The sequence below is a fragment of the Oryctolagus cuniculus genome, chromosome 19 (assembly GCF_051225735.1).
Source record: "Oryctolagus cuniculus isolate XC-2025 breed Fujian yellow rabbit chromosome 19, ASM5122573v1, whole genome shotgun sequence".
NCBI classification, from domain to species: Eukaryota; Metazoa; Chordata; class Mammalia; order Lagomorpha; family Leporidae; genus Oryctolagus; species Oryctolagus cuniculus.
In genome coordinates this window covers 64,739,630-64,757,899 of record NC_142885.1, presented here as the reverse complement: position 1 = coordinate 64,757,899, position 18,270 = coordinate 64,739,630, and the positions used below count along the sequence as shown (strand labels likewise).

Below are 18,270 nucleotides of genomic sequence, written 5' to 3'. Positions count from 1 at the left end.
CTCTGGTCCAGAGCGGTGACTGCATAGAATCTCCAGAAGCTCTGCCCCAGCATTCTTTTCTTAAAGCATCCCACAGAATTCTTGTCTAAGGACAAGAAACACATTCAAACACCCTCATCAATTTAGAGGGCAACGTGGTCCAGGAACAGAAAGATGTTAGGAGTACCAGTGATATCATAGGGAGCTTCAAGTTTAGTTAACAGTGATGTTGGTTCCTTAGTTTTAACAAAGACTTCTTGGTGATGTGAATTGTTAGTGGGAGAGACCAGGTGAAATGTATATGGGAACGCTCTCTACTAACTTCGCAGCTCTTCTGTACACCTGAAAAAGCCAAAGATCGGTCAGCCTTGTGGCACATTAGGTTAAGTTCCTGCCTGCAATGATGGCATCCCACATGGGCACCAGTTCGAGTCCTGGCTGCTCCACTTTCAATCTAGCTCCCTGCTAATGCACCTGGCAAAGCAGTGGAAGATGGCCCAGCCCAAGTGCTTGGGCCTCTACATCCACATGGGACCCAGAAGAAGCTCCTGGCTCTCTGAAGATCTCTCTCTGTCCCTCTCCTCCTCTCTGTAACTCAATTAAATAAGTAAATCTTAAAAAAAAAAAAAAAAAAAGGCGTCAACATAGAACACCTAAGAATCAAAATTTTCCACAATACACAACCACAGACAGCAAGTCTGAGATCCTTAAGCGATACCAGGGAGCAGCCAGCAGAATCACAGACAGCAGGGGACTCTGTGGGTAGAGGGTTCAGAGGGCTTGCAGCCGTGTACGGCATGGCAGTAGCCACCCTCAAATACCTGATACTCTCAAATACACGTTAAGTATTTGTCCATCAGTGACTCCCGCTGCAGAGCCCCAGAAACGTGCTGGGCCCTGCGCAGACCCTCTCAAACACCACAACCAGAGTAAGTATGGCAGGAAATCGCCCCCATTTACAGAGAACCACCAGACCAGGATGCCAGTGAACCCTGGAGGGGCACTGTCCCACAGACACTAAGGCAGGCAGGACGGAAAAACAAAGTCCTGAGCAGAAGAAAGGTGCAACACTGAGGTGGCTCGCCTTCCTCTAACTGTCACGTGTTTGTAACAACATGAGTGTGTGCCCCCAAAGCAATCTGTGCTCCTGCACCCTTCCTTCTACTGTGTGGACCTGAGCAACTGACTGCACAGTCCCACGCAGTTCAAATCCAGCACGCTTTCCCCACTTCCCACTGCAGCACCATCTTCCCAAGCCACAGGCCAATATCGCAGGCTGTATTCTGATGACTGTACTTACCGTGTCTAGTTCTGTGCACTACCACAGTCAAGACCCCAAACATTTCCAACCCAAAGATCCCTGGTGCTACTGTTTAAATGCCACACCCACTTCCTTCCTAAGCACCCCTGGCAACCACACATCTGTCCTCATCTTGGTGGTTCTGCCCTTTACTGGGGCCACACCGTTTAAGCTGCCACCCCTGTGTCAGAATCCTATATGGGTGCCAGGTTGAGTCCCCGGCGCCCGACTTCCAATGCTGCTAAAGTGCCTGGGAAAGCAGCAGAGGATGACCCAAGTGCTTGGGCCCCGCCCTCACGTGGGAGACCCGGATGAAGCTCCCGCTCTTGGCTTTTATCTAATCCAGCCATGGCAGTTGCATCCAATTGGGGAGTGATCCAGCAGATGGGAGACACCTCTCTAACTCTTTCAAATAAATATTTGGAGGCTAAAAAAGAATATCATATAGAGATGCAGAGTACATAACAGTTTGCTCCTTTTTATTGCTAAGCAGGACCGTGACAGAAATGTATCACTGTCTGACTGTTCACCTGACATCTGGGCTGTTCCCAGTTTTGGGAAATACAATGTGACTATGAACATTTCTGTACTGCTGCTGGTTTCATATTTTCATGTGTATTTTTATCACTGGGTGTTGAAAAACACGAAAAGCTGAAGCAGGCAAAGATGTAGATGAACAAGGGGAAGCCAATGGCCCTGCCCCTCCGCTCCCCATGTGAAAGAAACCACCTAAGTGTTCTCGTGGCCATAAACACTCGAGTGCACAATATGCACAGACACTTTCTCATCCAAAGAGCAGACTCCACGCTCCACACACGGCAGCCGCCAAGCCAGTGCACAGGCACGCCCAGACGGACACCAAGTTCTGACTCCAAAACAGCGTCAGGAATCACTCAACCACTGCCCTCCAGTTTCAATAGACTGGTTGATTTGGGGGGGAAGGAGCGCACTCCAAACAAACCCACAATGAACAACTCTGTGATGTGACTTCTGTCCTTCGTCTGCACACTTTTACAGCCAAGTCATCTTTCTGAAACACATAACCCCAGGAGAGCAACGCTCTTGGGACAACACGGTCACCCAGGAACCAGAACTATACCAAATGTCTCTGAGCTCAAAAACAAGGCCGCTTCCTGCCCAAAGTTCATCCCCTGTTCAGGACACTTTCCCAGTTCCTGCCTTACTTTTATTTGGAAGACCTCAACCATAATTGACTTCCTGATGTTCCAGTTCTCCAAGTACAGAAACGTACCTCTAAGCTCAAGAGGAGCAATCAGGGCCAGATGACAACCCAGTCAGAGAGACAGAAAATGCTCCAAGAACACCCAAGAAGCCGGGAGCCACTGGGGTTGCTTCTCAGAGAGGGAGAGAAGCCAGGGTGGGGCTCATGGTGGGAGATGGAGCAGTTGCAGTTACCCGCACGGCCCTGCCCCCAGCAAATTCTTTAGGACAGTAGCAAATGACAGCCGGTTGTGATTTACCACGCCATATACAACCTCTGAACCCCTCTACCCACAGCAGTGAGTGGGCTGCACCCCTCTAGCAGGACCCTGGAACAGAGCCTGGAGGTAAGGAAAGGGTAAGGAGGGGTCATTCCTTCCTCCTGCTACAGCTGCTGGGTACAAAGCAGTAGATTGCTCATCAAGCAACACTGCTGTCTGCCAACCAGTCTGCCATCCCACTCACACGGCCACAGGCTAAGGGAAACCTGCAAATACTTCCCAGTTCACAGTCCCTTTTTCTCAACCAAGTCTGAAATCTCTTACAGGAGTCAACTCCTGAATGTGGTCCTAAGTCGAAAACCTCAATTATGCTTCAGACCTATGATCAGTACCTTACCAAAGATTTCATGCATCCACTTAGATACGGGTGTACCCTATTGGCCAGCAATTCCAGTAACAGTTCTGTTAACAAGACTGCATTTAATGACTCCATGGCCTATTGCATTTCCTTGCAAGGCAAGAACAACAACTTGGAAGGTAAAGAGCCCACCACCCACTTGGTTCAGGAAAACCAGCTTGTTAGGGACTGAGCTGGGCTGGCCAGTGGCAGTCAGGCCTCCTGGGTCATGAGTATAAGAAGTGTGAGGAGACTGAATGTGGTGGTGACTGCAGTTCAGGGACAGTGCCACAAGGCTTGGACGAGCACCATTAGCCGAGGAGGAGGAGGTGGTGGAGACATCAGGATGGAGACCTCAGACCGAATAGGAGCCACCTGGAGGCATGGTGGAGAAGCAAACCCCCAAGGAGAAACAGGAACCAAGGCAGTTAGAAGAGGGAAAAGCGAGATGGAAAGTGCACGGGAGCAGGGCCAAGGCCAGAGCCCCAGAAGCCAAGATGGGAATGCTCAGCTTCATTTTAAAACATTTCCTACCAGCAGGTACCCAGATGGATGAACAGGAAATCATCCACAAGCCTGGAAGGCACTGTGACCCCAGGGGCAACCAAGACTCTCCAAGAGACCCACCAGAGCCGAGATGTCCCAGTGCTTGGACTGTACTCCTCCCCACACTGTCCACCAGCACCAGTCCGTTCTGACCTAAGTAAGTTTTTATTTTTGACAGGCAGAGTGGACAGTGAGAGAGACAGAGAGAGAAAGGTCTTCCTTTGCCGTTGGTTCACCCTCCAATGGCCGCCGCTGCAGCCGGCGCACCGCGCTGATCCGATGGCAGGAGCCAGGAGCCAGGTGCTTTTCCTGGTCTCCCATGGGGTGCAGGGCCCAAGCACCTGGGCCATCCTCCACTGCACTCCCTGGCCATAGCAGAGAGCTGGCCTGGAAGAGGGGCAACCGGGACAGAATCCGGCGCCCCGACCGGGACTAGAACCCGGTGTGCCGGCACCGCAAGGTGGAGGATTAGCCTATTGAGCCACGGCGCCGGCCCTAAGTAAGTTCTTTTTACTACCTTCCCCTGCCTGTCAAGCTGGGTCTCCATCACTCTATGAATCTTCAGTCATAGCGTGTATCATGAAACCAATCTAAGGTGCTTTAGGACTGCTGCACCCCATGAGGCGGGCTGAAAATCCCCTTCCAGGGGACAGTCCTGTCCTGCTGCCAGGTCCGCGTCGCCCTGCACCTCTGGAAGCCTCACACAGTTCTGAGATCAGTGCTGCCCAGGTCCAGGGCAGCAGAACCTGAAGGTTGGCAGCAGACCCCTTCAACTTGAACTTGACGGTTCCATGTTCTGAAATAGTCATTTAAATCATACGGAAATAAAGCCCCAAGGAAGGCCACACACAATCTGTATTGCCTTAATAAAACTACTTGCTGAGGCTGACTGGCTTTATTATGTAAAACTCTTCTCCCTAGAGATCACGCCAACACCTGCCTAGCTGGCCCACAAGCACATGCGATTGGTTTTCAGACAGGGTTGGGCAGTGAGCGGGTGTAACACAGCGCACAACTTAAGCCTGTTCCCCAGAGAAATGCAGCGACTTGCTAAACTGTGCGGCCCGACCAAGCATGGCGGCAAGGGCAGAGCCAGAGCTGCAGGGAAGCAGGACAGAGCACTGATATCTGGAACAAAGTCCCTGAAATTCAAGAAACCACCCAACTAAAACAAAGGTGAAACCCATAAGAAACATAAATAAAAACTTTCCAAATCACTAAGATCTCATTTATCATCATCAGTGAAAATGCCCATTGATACTAAGCATCCAGCAACACAGGCAGTGTTAAAGTGGGATGAATTGCCGGCACCGCGGCTCACTAGGCTAATCCTCCGCCTGTGGCGCTAGCACCCCAGGTTCTAGTCCCGGTTGCTCCTCTTCCAGTCCAGCTCTCTGCTGTGGCCCGGGAGGGCAGTAGAGGATGCCCAAGTGCTTGAGCCCTGCACCGGCATGGGAGACCATGAGAAGCACCTGGTTTCTGGCTTCGGATCGATGCAACACTTCGGCCACAGCGGCCATTTGGGGGTGAACCAACGGAAAAGGAAGATCTTTCTCTAACTCTGCCTGTCCAAAAAAAAGGGGGGGGATGAATTCATATCACCGTGGTGGACATTCAGCCTCCTGGTAAGAGGCCTGTGTCCTCCATCAGAGGATCTGGGCTGGATTCCCACCTATAGCTCCTGCCTCCAGGAGTTGCGTTCCTGCCACCCAAACGGGAGATGCGGATGAAGTTCCTATCTGCAGGACGGTTCAGCCCCAGCAGTATGAGCAACTGAGGAGTAAACACATGGCTGTGTGGCTCGCTAATAAAAAACAAAAATTAAATTAATTGTAGGACCAAAGTATTCTCTCCAAAGGAAAAATCAAAGCCAAATAACTTTTCACTCAAAATGTCATTCCAAAAATCCATTCCAAAGAAAACTGGCACACTCATCCAAAGATATGCACAGTTTGTTACAGTGAAGGACAATTTGATTAAATTCAAGTTTAATTCTCTGCAAGAAAACATGTTAATGTTTTTGTTTTTTTGACGGGCAGAGTGAAAAATGAGAGGGAGACACAGAGAGAAAGGTCTTCCTTTTCCATTGCTTCACCCCGCAACGGCCGCTGCGGCTGGCTCACTGCACTGATCCGAAGCCAGAAACCAGGTGCTTCTCATGGTCTCCCATGCCGGTGCAGGGCCCAAGCACTTGGGCATCCTCCACTGCCCTCCCGGGCCACAGCAGAGAGCTGGACAGGAAGAGGAGCGACCAGGACAGAATCCGGCGCCCCAACCGGGACTAGAACCCGGTATTCCCGCGCCGCAGGCAGAGGATTCCCACAGCCAGAGCTGGGCCAAGCTGCTCAATCCTGGCCTCGCACATGGGTGGCAGGGACCCAGGGACCCAGGGACCCAGCCGTCACCACTGCCTCCCAGGGTGCATCGGCAGGAAGCTGGGAATCAGACTGCGTGCTCCAACAAGAGACGCAGGTATTCTAACAGGCAACCGCCTTACCAATGTGCAAGTGTCTACCTCACCATAATGTGAGGTTTTTTTTCCAAAGATTTTTATTTATTTAAGAGAGAATTATAGACAGTGAGAGGGAGAAACAGAGAGAAAAGTCTTCCATTCGCTGGTTCACTCCCCAAATGGCCACCAACGGCCAGAGCTGTGCAGATCCGAAGTCAGGAGCTTCTTCCAGGTCTCCCACATGGGTGCAGTGGCCCAAGGGCTTGGAATCGGGACTATGTGGAATGCCAGCACCACAGCCAGGGGACAGGGGGAGGGGGTGTCTTCCATCTGCTGGTTCATTCCCCAGATGGCCGATCCGAAGCCTGGAGCTTGCTACAGGTCTCCCACTTGGGCCATCCTCTACTGCTTTCCCAGACTATAGCAGAGAGCTGGATCAGAAGTAGAGCAGCCAGGACTCTAACCGGCACCTATTTGGCATTGCCAGTGCCACAGGTGCTACACCAAAGCACCAGCCCCATAATGTGATTTTAAAGTCAAACTACAATAAAATAGTCAATGTCCATCAAGAGCAATCAGCAAATACATTCACATGATGTCCTTAAAGAATGAAGCTGAGTGGGTGTCTGGTGCAGCAGTTAAGATATGTGGCATCCCAGGCAGGTGCTGCGGCTCACTAGGCTAATCCTCTGCCTGCGGCACCAGCACTCCAAGTTCTAGTCCCGGTTGGGGCGCTGGTTCTGTCCCGGTTGCCTCTCTTCCAGGCCAGTTCTCTGCTGTGGCCCAGGAAGGCAGTGGAGGATGGCCCAAGTGCTTAGGCCCTGCACCCCATGGGAGCCCAGGAAGAAGCACCTGGCTCCTGGCTTCAGATCGGCGCAAGGCACCAGCCGTAGTGGCCATTTAGGGGTGAACCAACGGAAGACTTTTCTAACTCTGTCCAAAAAAAGATATGTGGCATCCCTTATAGGAGTGCCTTGCTCCAAGTCTCAGCTTTGCTCAATTGAAGCTTCCTGCTAATGCACGCACACCCTCAGAGGTAAAGGGGGGTGACAGCTCAAGTACCTGGGACTCTGCCACCTGCACAGGAGACAAAGATTGAGTTAAAGGCTCCTGGCCTCAATCTGGCCCAGTCCCAGCTGTTGTGGGCAACTGGGAAGCCAACCAGCACCCTCTGTTTCTCTGCCTTTCAAATACAATGAAAATAAATATTTTAAATAATGAAGAAAGCTGTATGTAATGACTTGGAGTACCTATGAGACATCAGGCACACAATGGTAACTCCCTCTAAGAAACGCAATCTTTCCTTCCTGCCTTTCTGGTTCAGAGACGTCCGGATGTTTTAGCGTATTAGTCCTATAACAAAAGTGAAAACATGGCCATTTGGAGTCTGGGGGAAGGTCAGAAGGCTGTGTTAATTAAAATTTTCCAAACTTTACCAAACACAAGCATCTTCAAATAAGTTTCTTTATTTTTAAGATTGATTTATTTATTTGAAGGCAGAGTTAGAGCAAGAGAAAGGAAGATGATGGCCCATGTTCTTAAGCTCCTGCCACCCACGTGTGAGACCAGGATGGAGTTTCTGGTTCCAGGCTTTGTTCTGGAACCCAGAACTAGCTGTTGTTGTCATTTGGGGAACAAACCAGCAGACAGAAGATTTCTGTGTCACTATTTCAAGTAACCGTCAAAGAGGAATAGCCGCAATTATCTGAAAGGCTGTTAGAAAACACCTTCCTGGGGCCGGAGCCATGCCATAGCAGATAAAGCTGCAGCCTGCAGTGCTGGCATCCCATATGGGCACCGGTTCAAGCCTCAGTTACTCCTCTTCCGACCGGCTCTCTGCTATGGCCTGAGAAAGCAGCAGCAGATGGCCCAAGGATTTGGGCCATCCTTGGGCCGCTGCACACAAGTGGGAGACCAAGAAGAAGCTCTTGACTTGGTGCAGCTCCAGCAACTGCAGCCATCGGTGAGTAAACCAGTGGATGGAAAACCTTGCTCCTATTTCAGGCATGGAAAGCCAAGACACTCTGGCCAAAAAAAAAAAAAAAAACCACCTAAATGAAAGATCTCTGTGAGTTAGATCCCAGTGGAAAGGACAGGTCTTCAAAGAAGGAGGTACCTTTCTCTGAAGGGAGGAGAGAACCTCCACTTTGACTATGACCTTGTCTAAAAAAGATAAGAGTCGGAGAACTCAAAAGGCTTCCATAGCCTTGGAAACTCATGACTGGAGCATAGGGAGATTACTGATGCCATAAACAGGAGTGTCAATTTGTAAAGTCAACAACAGGAGTCACTGTGCACTTACTCCTCATGTAGGATCTCTGTCCTTAGCATGCTATACATTGAGACTTAATGCTATAACGAGTACTCAAACAGTATATTTCACTTTGTGTTTCTATGGGGGTGCAAACTGTTGAAAGCTTTACTTAATGTATACTAAACTGATCTTCTGTAAAAAAAAAAAAAGAAATTATCAGTTCCCAACTTGACTCTCACTGGGATTAAGCATGACAATAGGTCTGATCTGATTTCATCATCATTTAAAAAATCATCTATTATTTTTCACTTTATGTTTCTGTGTGGGAGCAAACTGTTGAAATCTTTACTTAATGTATGCGAAACTGATCTTCTGTAGATAAAGAGAATCGAAAATGAATCTTGATGTGAATGGAAGGGGAGAGGGAGTGGGAGAGGGGAGGGTTGCGGGTGGGAGGGACGTTATGGGGAGGGAAGCCATTGTAATCCATAAGCTGTACTTTGGAAATTTATATTAAATAAAAGTTAAAAAAAAAAAAAACCTCTCTCCGTCTCTAATACTTTCAAATAAATTTAAAAAAAAAAAGAACAACCCTTCCTCTTCTAACTGTATGCTGTTACTTTTTTTTTTTTTTTAATTTATTTGAAAGAGTTACAGAGAGAGGGAGAGACAGAGAGGTCTTCCATCTGCTGGTTCACTCCCTAATTGGCTGGTTCACACCCCAGTTGGCTGCAACGGCCAGAGCTGCGCCAATCTGAAGCCAGGAGCCAGGAGCTTCTTCCAGGTCTACCATGTGGGTGCAGAGGCCCAAGGACTTGGGCCATCTTCCACTGACAAGACTGTTTCTAACTCAAATCATGCTCCAACTGAAAGCAGAAGCAGAACCCAGCCACCTGCTGTTAAGTCAGACAATAAAGGTGCTGAAGCGTGAAGCAACATTGTTTTCACTAAATTTTTTTTCAGGAAATAATTTTCTATAAAAACTATGTTATTTGTGTTATTACGTATTGGGTTTCTTTTAATGAACAAATGTTTATAATTGGTCTTAGTTTTAAATTTCTAACACGGTAAACTCTGACTGATATAAAGCCCCAACCAATAGCTCCCTTGGGATCCTCATCAAGTTTCAGGGCTAGCACGGGGTCCCAACACCCCAGAGTTCCAGAGACCCAGCTCACGCTGTGCTGTCCTCGCTCAGCTGAGACCACGTGGCCCTCTCAGCAGGGACCTGGTGATGAGATACTGTGTCACTGGGGGTGGGTGGGTCAAGGGGTAGGCACACGCCCTTAGGCCTGAATTTTGGGAAGAAGAGCGCCAGTCGAGTACTGGACCCCTGCAAGTGGTGACAGGCTGATGGGGATGGGGTGCAGCTCAGCCCTCCCACTGGTACCCATCTCCCCACGCAGAGCGCAGCCTCATGGACGTCAGTAGCAGACCCAGACCAGCTGCCACTGCTGCACACGGCAGCATCCCTCTATCAACCCCTCGCCCTCTCCCAGAGGTGCTGATGCAGACAAGACACTGATACCAAGCCCTCAACCCCCAGCACCCAACAGGTGCGTTACAGCTATGCAACACATTCCTAACTACCAGCAAGGTCAAGTCCTTTATAGAAACATGGAATAAAGCCTATTACAGATGACCAATCATGAGAAGCTGCACATCTTTCTGACCCAGTATGACCCGTGGTGAGGTTCCACACAACAGAACACTATTCTGCAAAGCCAGTCAACAGAGGGAAGCAGCAGCACACGATGCAGCAGGGACCAATCTCGCGACCCTCGTGCAAAGTCAGCGCCAAAGCCAAGAACACCGCACAGGTTCATCTGTGGGAGAGGTCCAGAACGGGTCGAGTCACTGATGGATCAGTGGTGCCAGGGCTGGGGGCAGAGGGGCAGAGGGGCAGTGGCTGCTAACAGAACAGAGATTGTTCTTGTGGTGATGGAAACATTATAAAATTGGTTTTACTGAGAGCTACACAATTGTGAACAGACTAAAAACCATGAAACTGGATGCATTCCATGGCTGAACTGTGGTAGGTGACATAACTATGAAACCATGGTGATGGAGCCAGCATTTGGCAGAGCAGGTTAACGTCCTGGCCTGAAGCGCCGGCATCCTATATGGGCACCAGTTTGAGTCCCGGCTGCTCCTCTTCTGACCCAGCTCTCTGCTATGGCCTGGGAAAGCACTAGAAGATGGCCCAAGTTCTTGGGCCCCAGCACCCACACGGGAGACCCAGAAGAAGCTCCCGGCTTCAGATCAGCACAGCTCCCGCTGTTGCGGCCAATTGGGGAGTGAACCAGCAGATGGAAGACCTCTCTCTCTCTCTCTCCCCGCCCCTCTCTGTGTAATTCTGACTTTCGAATAAATAAATCTTTAAAAAAATGGTGATTACAACATTCTATAATAAATGGAAAATGCAAATTTAAATCTTCTATCACTGCTATCAAAGCATGTAGAATTCAGGTTAGCTGGCATTTAACACTGTACCAGTTTGGCAGAAGCTACATTATGGAAGTGCAAGGCTCTGATTATTTGGTACTGTGTAGACAGAAACGTCTGTGAAGGCACAGAAAATGAACCGGGCACAGAACATACACTTTCCTATCTCAAAGCCACGAATACAACATAACGGACACACCCCAGAAACAGAGGAGGGGCTCAGTGTATCCACCCGGAATCCTTGCCTCTGGAATCCCTGCTTCCCACCCAGCTCCGAACCACCCCTTGGCGTCCACAGCAAGCGCCATTCTGCACCACATCCTGCATCCCGTAACCCCATGCATCTCGCCTGGCAACGTCTATAGCCTTGCTTGCTCACCTGTGGCATGCGGCAGGCAGGACACCTGAACACTCCTTCATCTTGGCCTCAAGGGCAGATCGGCAGATTACCGGCAAGTGTGCACAGGTTTGGGCAGGTCTAGGCTCTCTACAGTAAACCCCAAACATCCAGACCAAGGCAGACTCTGCTCCAGAAGCAGAGGTAACATGACCCCTGCTCACAGGTCCACAGAACCCCTCCGACGGAGACAGTGCACCGCCGCGCGGTCCAGGAGGGCGGCCACCAGCTACGTGTGGCCGCCCTGATGGAACTGCTATTTTCAATCTTGTTTAATTTCAATAGCCACATGTACTTACTCAGAACACGGAATGCGGCTGAGTAACTGAGACTGAGAAACTAAACAGTTCGTGATTCGCTTCACTGTCATCAGCCACATGTAGTGAGGGGCTAAATGGCCAGAAAGCACTTCCTCCCCTGCCTTGGTATCTCCACCTGCAAGGGAAGGGCCACTTTCCACTCCGGAGCAAAGCTGCATGGCCCAGTGCTCTGTGCTAAAACGTACCCAAAAGAGAACAGAGGCCTTTTAACTTTGTCAAAATAGAAACCAGATCTTCAAACAGCCTCTGATTTCCAAATGGAATACTCACCAGTAAAAAACTTTTCAGATGTGAGTAGGAACACTTCTCTCCACATCCCCAAGGCAATTAAGCCCCATTTTAGAATAATTCTGAAAACCACCAACACTCTGGGCAGGGGCCACGTTTCCTATGGCACTACCAGTGCTGCAAGAGGCCACAACAGCTGTAAACGGCCACCCAGCCCCTCCTGTTGCTGTGCTGGCTATGAACGGCCACCCTCAGTCACCTCAAGGGTCACCTCTCACCCATACCTCACCTCCAGGCACTGATCTACGTGCTCACCGTTAACCACTCATCACTGCATGTCACTGCTAGCTTCTGTGGACACTGCACTCCTGTCCATGCTCCAAGTTCCCTCCTTATTTTCCCCCAGAAGAACCTCATGTACAAATGGGGACCAACAAACAGCCAGTCAACTCTGCACAGCTGAAATTGCTGTATGACCACCATCTCAGAATCAGCGCTCTTGAGCGCTGTGTGAGCAGAGGGGAGATTCAGAAAACACAATGAAAAAGCTATATTTAATTTAAGCTTTCTTCTATCAGTAACTGAATGATAAAGACTCCAGTCCAGGCCAGCACCACGGCTTATTTGGCTAATCCTCCACCTGCGGCACCAGCACCCCGGGTTCTAGTCCCAGTTGGGGTGCCAGTTCAGTCCCGGTTGCTACTCTTCAGTCCAGCTCTCAGCTGTGGCCCAGGAGTGCAGTGGAGGATGGCCCAAGTGCTTGGGCACTGCACCTGCTTGGGAGACCGGGAAGAAGCACCTGGCTCCTGGCTTCAGATCGGTGCAGTGCCGGCCATGGCGGCCAATTGGGAAAAAGGAGGACCTTTCTCTCTTAACTCTGCCTGTCAAAAAAAAAAAAAAAAAAAAAAAAAAAAAAAAAAGACTACAGTCCAACCAAATAAGGGTTTCCGTATTACAAGCTATAGGCTTGTAATTTTTGACAGCTATAGTCACTTTACAAACGATCCTTCCTAAAGTTGAAGACAAATCTTTTAAGTACATTATCACCTATACTTAAATAAACCTGATGTATACAAATATAGGGCTTTGAAATTCACTGTAAGGAGGTACAAAAGAAAAATATCCAAATTAATGCCACACACTGAGTAAGTGCCACACAGCTAGCTGCAAGTTTATGAAGCAAGGCTCGCCTCTGAAGCCACCTAGTTTCTTCCACTCCACCCAGTTAGGAATCCTGAGACTGTACATTTGGCCCACTTTTCCCTCCTGTACCTTGTGAAAGTCACTGACTTAGAGAAAGAAACTGGGCGATTTGGGCCGCAGGGAGGAGACCAACACAGCCCACGGAGCAGAGGCTCTACCTGTGCTTGAGCCGGCTCAGCCAGTCTGTGTGACAGCACAGCGTGGGGAGGCTTGTGGGGGTGAGGCCTTTGCAAGTTTAAATGCCCGAATGCCCAACTGCACATCCAGAGAACGGGTGCTCAAACAGGCGACACTGTGCCCTGAGCTGACGGGGGCCAGGCCCTTCACATCGCACACAGACCAGCTCAGATCTGATTCCAACGGATTTATCAACATGTAGTACTCTGCGTTGTGTCTTTATGCCACCAAATCCCACCTGCTGAAGTGCATGGGTGGCCCCAGCCTACTCTGGCAGTGAGTTACTTTCTCTATTCAAAGCTTGTGGTGAGCCACACAAAAACGTTCAGACTAGGAAGCCCAAGTGCAGTTGGTCGCTGTGGGTGGTGAGCACCTAAGTCACCAGCACGAGCTCAAGTGGCTGGGTCCCAGCCACCCGCGTCAGAGACCCAGATTCTGGACTCCTGATTTCAGCCCAGCCCAGTCTGGGCTATTACGGGCATTTGGAAGATTTCTGTTCCCTGCCACTCAAGTTTGAGAAGAGAAGAGAAATGGAGGGTGGGAAAGAAAGGAGAAGAGGAGAAGAAACATGGCGGACAACAGCAGAGGGGCTTAAGTAAGAAGGCAATAATGACTACTTTTATGACCAGCGATGTGTGCTGGCAGCTCTGCCACTTGCTCTGGGTGACCCTGGGTATTTAACTTGCTCAGTGCCTTGTTTTTTCTGCTATAAAATGAGATGGTGATGTACTCATTCTGGAGTGGCAAGCACAGTGCATATCACATGACCTGTAACAGAAGCCTTGGTGCCGGAAACTCAGCAGGCCTCGCTTTCCGAAGCTCTCCCAGCCAAGTCACCAGGTACCCCACCTGCTGCTTCTGATCCACCTCCCTGGATCTGTCAGTGTCCTCTGGCTGCTCAAAGTGACCACTAGGACACCTGTGGCTCTACACACATCTGAAATGGAAATCCCAGGAGGCAGGCCTGCACTGTTGTCGGAGGCCTGGGGACACCTGTCCCTCTCCTTTTCCAGCTTCTAGCAGCCACCCACCCACTCACATTCCTTGGCTAGCCTGTCTCTCCCCAGCCAGCACAGCCCTGACACCACCTCTCCTACCCCCCTTACTGGGCTCCTGTGATCACTGGCCCCAACACTGCAGGGCCATCTCCCCATCTGGAAACATCTGCAAAGTCACTCTGCCACACAATGTGGCACAGGCACAGCTTCCACAGAATTAGGATGCAAACATCTGGGGACAGTGGGGCACCATCCCATGCACCATCATCCATAGAGCTCTAGGTGCACAGAGCACACCCCCAGTAACAATGACCTCTTTCTCAAAACTCTGCTGTCTCACCCCCTCCATGAAGCCTCACCTGACCCACCTCTTCCAAGGCCTTCAGCCCTGGCTTCCTGGGCACCACTGTTCCACCACAGCCCTGCACGGAAGCCCTAGTCTGGGGGCAGGGAGCATAACCCAGCAGCCAGCACTGTACTTGCCAGAGGCTGGTGTCAGGTGAATGAAGCCTGCACGGGGCTCTGTGGGTACCACAGCAGGGACAGCGTTGCTGCCACCTCTGTCAGGAATGAACAGTGATCCACGTGGACATGAGACAAACACGGGGCTAGGGGTGCAAACAGGTGCCTTGTGCAGTGCTACTCAGGGCGGAGGCCTCAACAGGCGCCCTCCACGAGCTGGGGCCAACTGAGTGAGCTTCAGAAACTCCCAATCTGACTTCCCCGTGACACCTAAACACGGGTCCCATGGGCAGAGCATGGGACAGCTGAGTGCTTGCAAACTGCTGGTGTCTGTTACCTGAGGTGTGCTCGCTCCCAGGCCATGATCAGTGGAACGTCCCAGCTGTAAAATCTGCAGGCTTGGGGACTTATTCACTGTAATTCTAAAGTAAATAAAATCCTGGATCTGTCTGTGAAAGATGATTTAGCTCTAAGTTTATAGGATAAGCTGTTGGAGCTGTTTTAACATAGATGAGGCAACAAAGAATTTTACTAAAAAAAAAAAAAAAAACAGTTCACTATTAAATTCAGCAAAGATAAAATTCCATTTTAACAGTGATACTTGGGGGGCTGGCGCTGTGGCATAGTGGGAAAAGCTGCCACCTACAGTGCTGGCATCCCATATGGGCGCCAGTTTGAGTCCCGGCTGCTCCACTTCCAATCCAGTTTTCTGCTATTGGCCTGGGAAAGCAGTAGAAGATGGCCCAAGTCCTTGGGTCCCTGCACCTGCATGGGAAGAACCTCTGTGTAACTCTGACCTTCAAATAAATAAATAAAAAATCTTAGGACAAGCATGCATGGGAAGACAGGAGTAGAAGAAACTGCATGGTCACAGGAAGTGAGTACAGGCAGGTGCTGAATACAGAGAATCAGCATTGCACAGTAAGCTGCCACACTGCTAAGGGAGCAGCCGTCTGCCGCAAACAGCAGCTGCCCCTTATTAAAGCCTACGTGCAAGCTTTGGCACCGTGTGGCAAGTTACTGTGTAACTTACAATGCCGATTCTCCTAAGCACCACCTGCCTGTACTCACTTCCTGTGACCATGCAGTTTCTTCTACTCCTGTCTTCCCAGGCATGCTTGTCCTAAGTATCACTGTTGAAACGTAATTTTATCTTTGTTGAATTTAATAATAACCTGGGGCTTGTGTTTTGTCTAGTTTTCTTCATTCCTTTGATCTGTTGCGTTGCATTTCTACTGCCCACAATCGAATGGAAATAAATACAAGTCTTTCATTACAAATAATGTGAAAGAGTTCCCCTGAGAATCACTGATTCACACTATCTTTCAAACTTTCAAAGGGACCCTAATGGGACCAGAAACATCTTCTAAGCAAGACAGGCTAGGCCAGCACAGGCCAATCAAACTTTCAGAGAATGCGGAGGCCTACACCGGCACTGTCCAATATGCCACGGCACTAGAAACGTGTCCCAGCTGCTCCACTTCTGACTGGGCTCTCTGCTATGGCCTGCGAAAGCAGCAGAGGATAGCCCAAGTCCTTGGGCCCCTGCACCCGTGCGGGAGACATGGAAGAAGCTCCTGGCTTCAGATCAGCCCAGCTCCAGCAATTACAGCCATTCGGGGGAGTAAATTAGCAGATAGAAGACCTCTCTCTACGTGCTCTGCCTCTGCCTCTCTAACTCTGCCTTTCAAATAAATCTTTAAAAAAAAAATATGATGGCTAACTTAAAAAAAAAGCACCCAGACTCATCTCATCTCGGCCTCTAAGACGGCCATGAACCACCAATACAGACCCAGAAATGTTCTTAACCTCTTCCTAGTTTGCCTGACTGCACAATTTGTCCTTCAAGATGATATAAACTAGCACTTCAAGATTACCTACTCTACAGTATTTAGCAGGAGTGGGACCATGTAACCACATGACCATGTGAAGCAGTGCTATGTGGCTTGTTTTAAAACAGCAACTGGGGAGGTCAATAAGGAGTCTTGAAATAAGATTTATACGCCAAAGCCACATGCAAGCCAAGGCCAACGGCCCATAGCATTTTGGAAGGGGCTGTGGGGGAGCAGGGTGTGCTCAGCCCACACATTCAGAAAGAGAACATACGGTCTCGCTTGGAAATGCCACCCCCTTCTTAAAGTAAGGAGAGTGAGGCAGCAGGGGGGCAGCCACGAGAAGACTGCCACCCAGACACCTGTGGCTACACCCTGGGGTGCGATCAAACAGGTCACCCTACCAAACTCACAACGTGCTTTCCAAACCAGATGCCAGCTCAACAACTTAATTGCGAGAGTCAGTCCTTCCCAGTCAATATTCTAGGGATTGGTGCATTACACAGGACACTGCCATCCCAATACGGTTGTCACTGGCTTGGCATAAAAAACCAAAGGCCCTGGGCTTCTGAATACTCCAACACACACACACACACACACACACACACACACAAGTGTGCCAGTTTGACACGGGAGCCTCCTTCTGGCTAGCTTTTCGATTTTCACTAACATGAAAGAATGAGACCACCCCTAAGGCTGGGGCACCACACTCACCACCAGGTTTCAAACTTTCATGTTAAAGCTCCTATCAATCAAATAATTTGTGTATCTTAAAAGGGAACCTAGGCACCTCTACAACAACCAACAGCGGTGACATCATAAGACCAGTCTCCACCCCTCCAGGGTTCATGGAGACAGACACACACACACACACACACACACACAAGCACAACTGCCATGACCACTCTCTCCCTGCAACCCCCAGAACTGGGGTCAGGCAGCGTCCACTCCCAGGGGAGCCCTACAGGCCCCTGGCCTTCCAAGTCCGGGTTCTTGCTGGCTTCCCTGGCTTCCTTCTTGCATCGCTGAGTTCTATAAGCATTCTTGCTTCTGCCCATTTCCCCCCATAAGAAACTTCTAATCACCGTTTCCAACTCCCAAATGAAACGTCAGACCCCAACCTTCGGGAGCAGATCTGTTTCTTTTCAAGAATTTCAACACGACTGACTTCTCATTAGCCAACACGTGTGCTACAAAAATGTCCTGATTTTTTACCTGCACATGACACTTAAACCCTGTTTCCTCCAACTCTCTTAAGTCCAAGTTACTTGTGAACCAACAGTTGAAGCACCTGACATTTCACTGTTAAAATCATAGTACATGTCAATGAATACCTTATTACAACCCTTGTTCTCATGGGTAAAATCTGCTTTGGAAATCAAGCAGAAATTCATAGGCTGCCTATTACCCATACAAAACACCAGCAATATCATGAATACATTTTTTAAAATACTCAAAAGAATCCATCAGTAATTTATGGAGTTCTATCAGTGTCCTTGTCTGGAAAACAAGCTTTTCCTTCCGACAGGATCAAAAAATGCCATTATGTTACTTAAAGCAACTTACGTTAAAAGCAATAAAACTGAATGAGCAGCTATCAAAGCAATATTGGTTTATGGCCTCAGCTCCTCTCACCAGCCGCCCTGCCAGCCTTCGCTGGCCACCACAGCTCAGCCCCTGCCCGCACGCACTGAAACAGTGTTTTCTGGTGTGAACGTCTCCCACAAACGAAAAAGGAACACAAGCAGGTCATCTTCAGATCAAGCAGCCCAACACTGAGGAAGACAGGTCCACAGATGGTGACCCACCGGCCACGCAGCGAGCAGGGCAAAAGGCCG

The 18,270-nt window shown here is 49.6% G+C and overlaps 1 protein-coding gene across 13 annotated transcripts in view; it reads right to left on the bottom strand.

The window, feature by feature from the left end:
* The window catches only part of USP7 (ubiquitin specific peptidase 7), a 77,332-nt gene that overhangs the window by 33,968 nt on the left and 25,094 nt on the right, over positions 1–18,270 (bottom strand). The window lies entirely within an intron of this gene.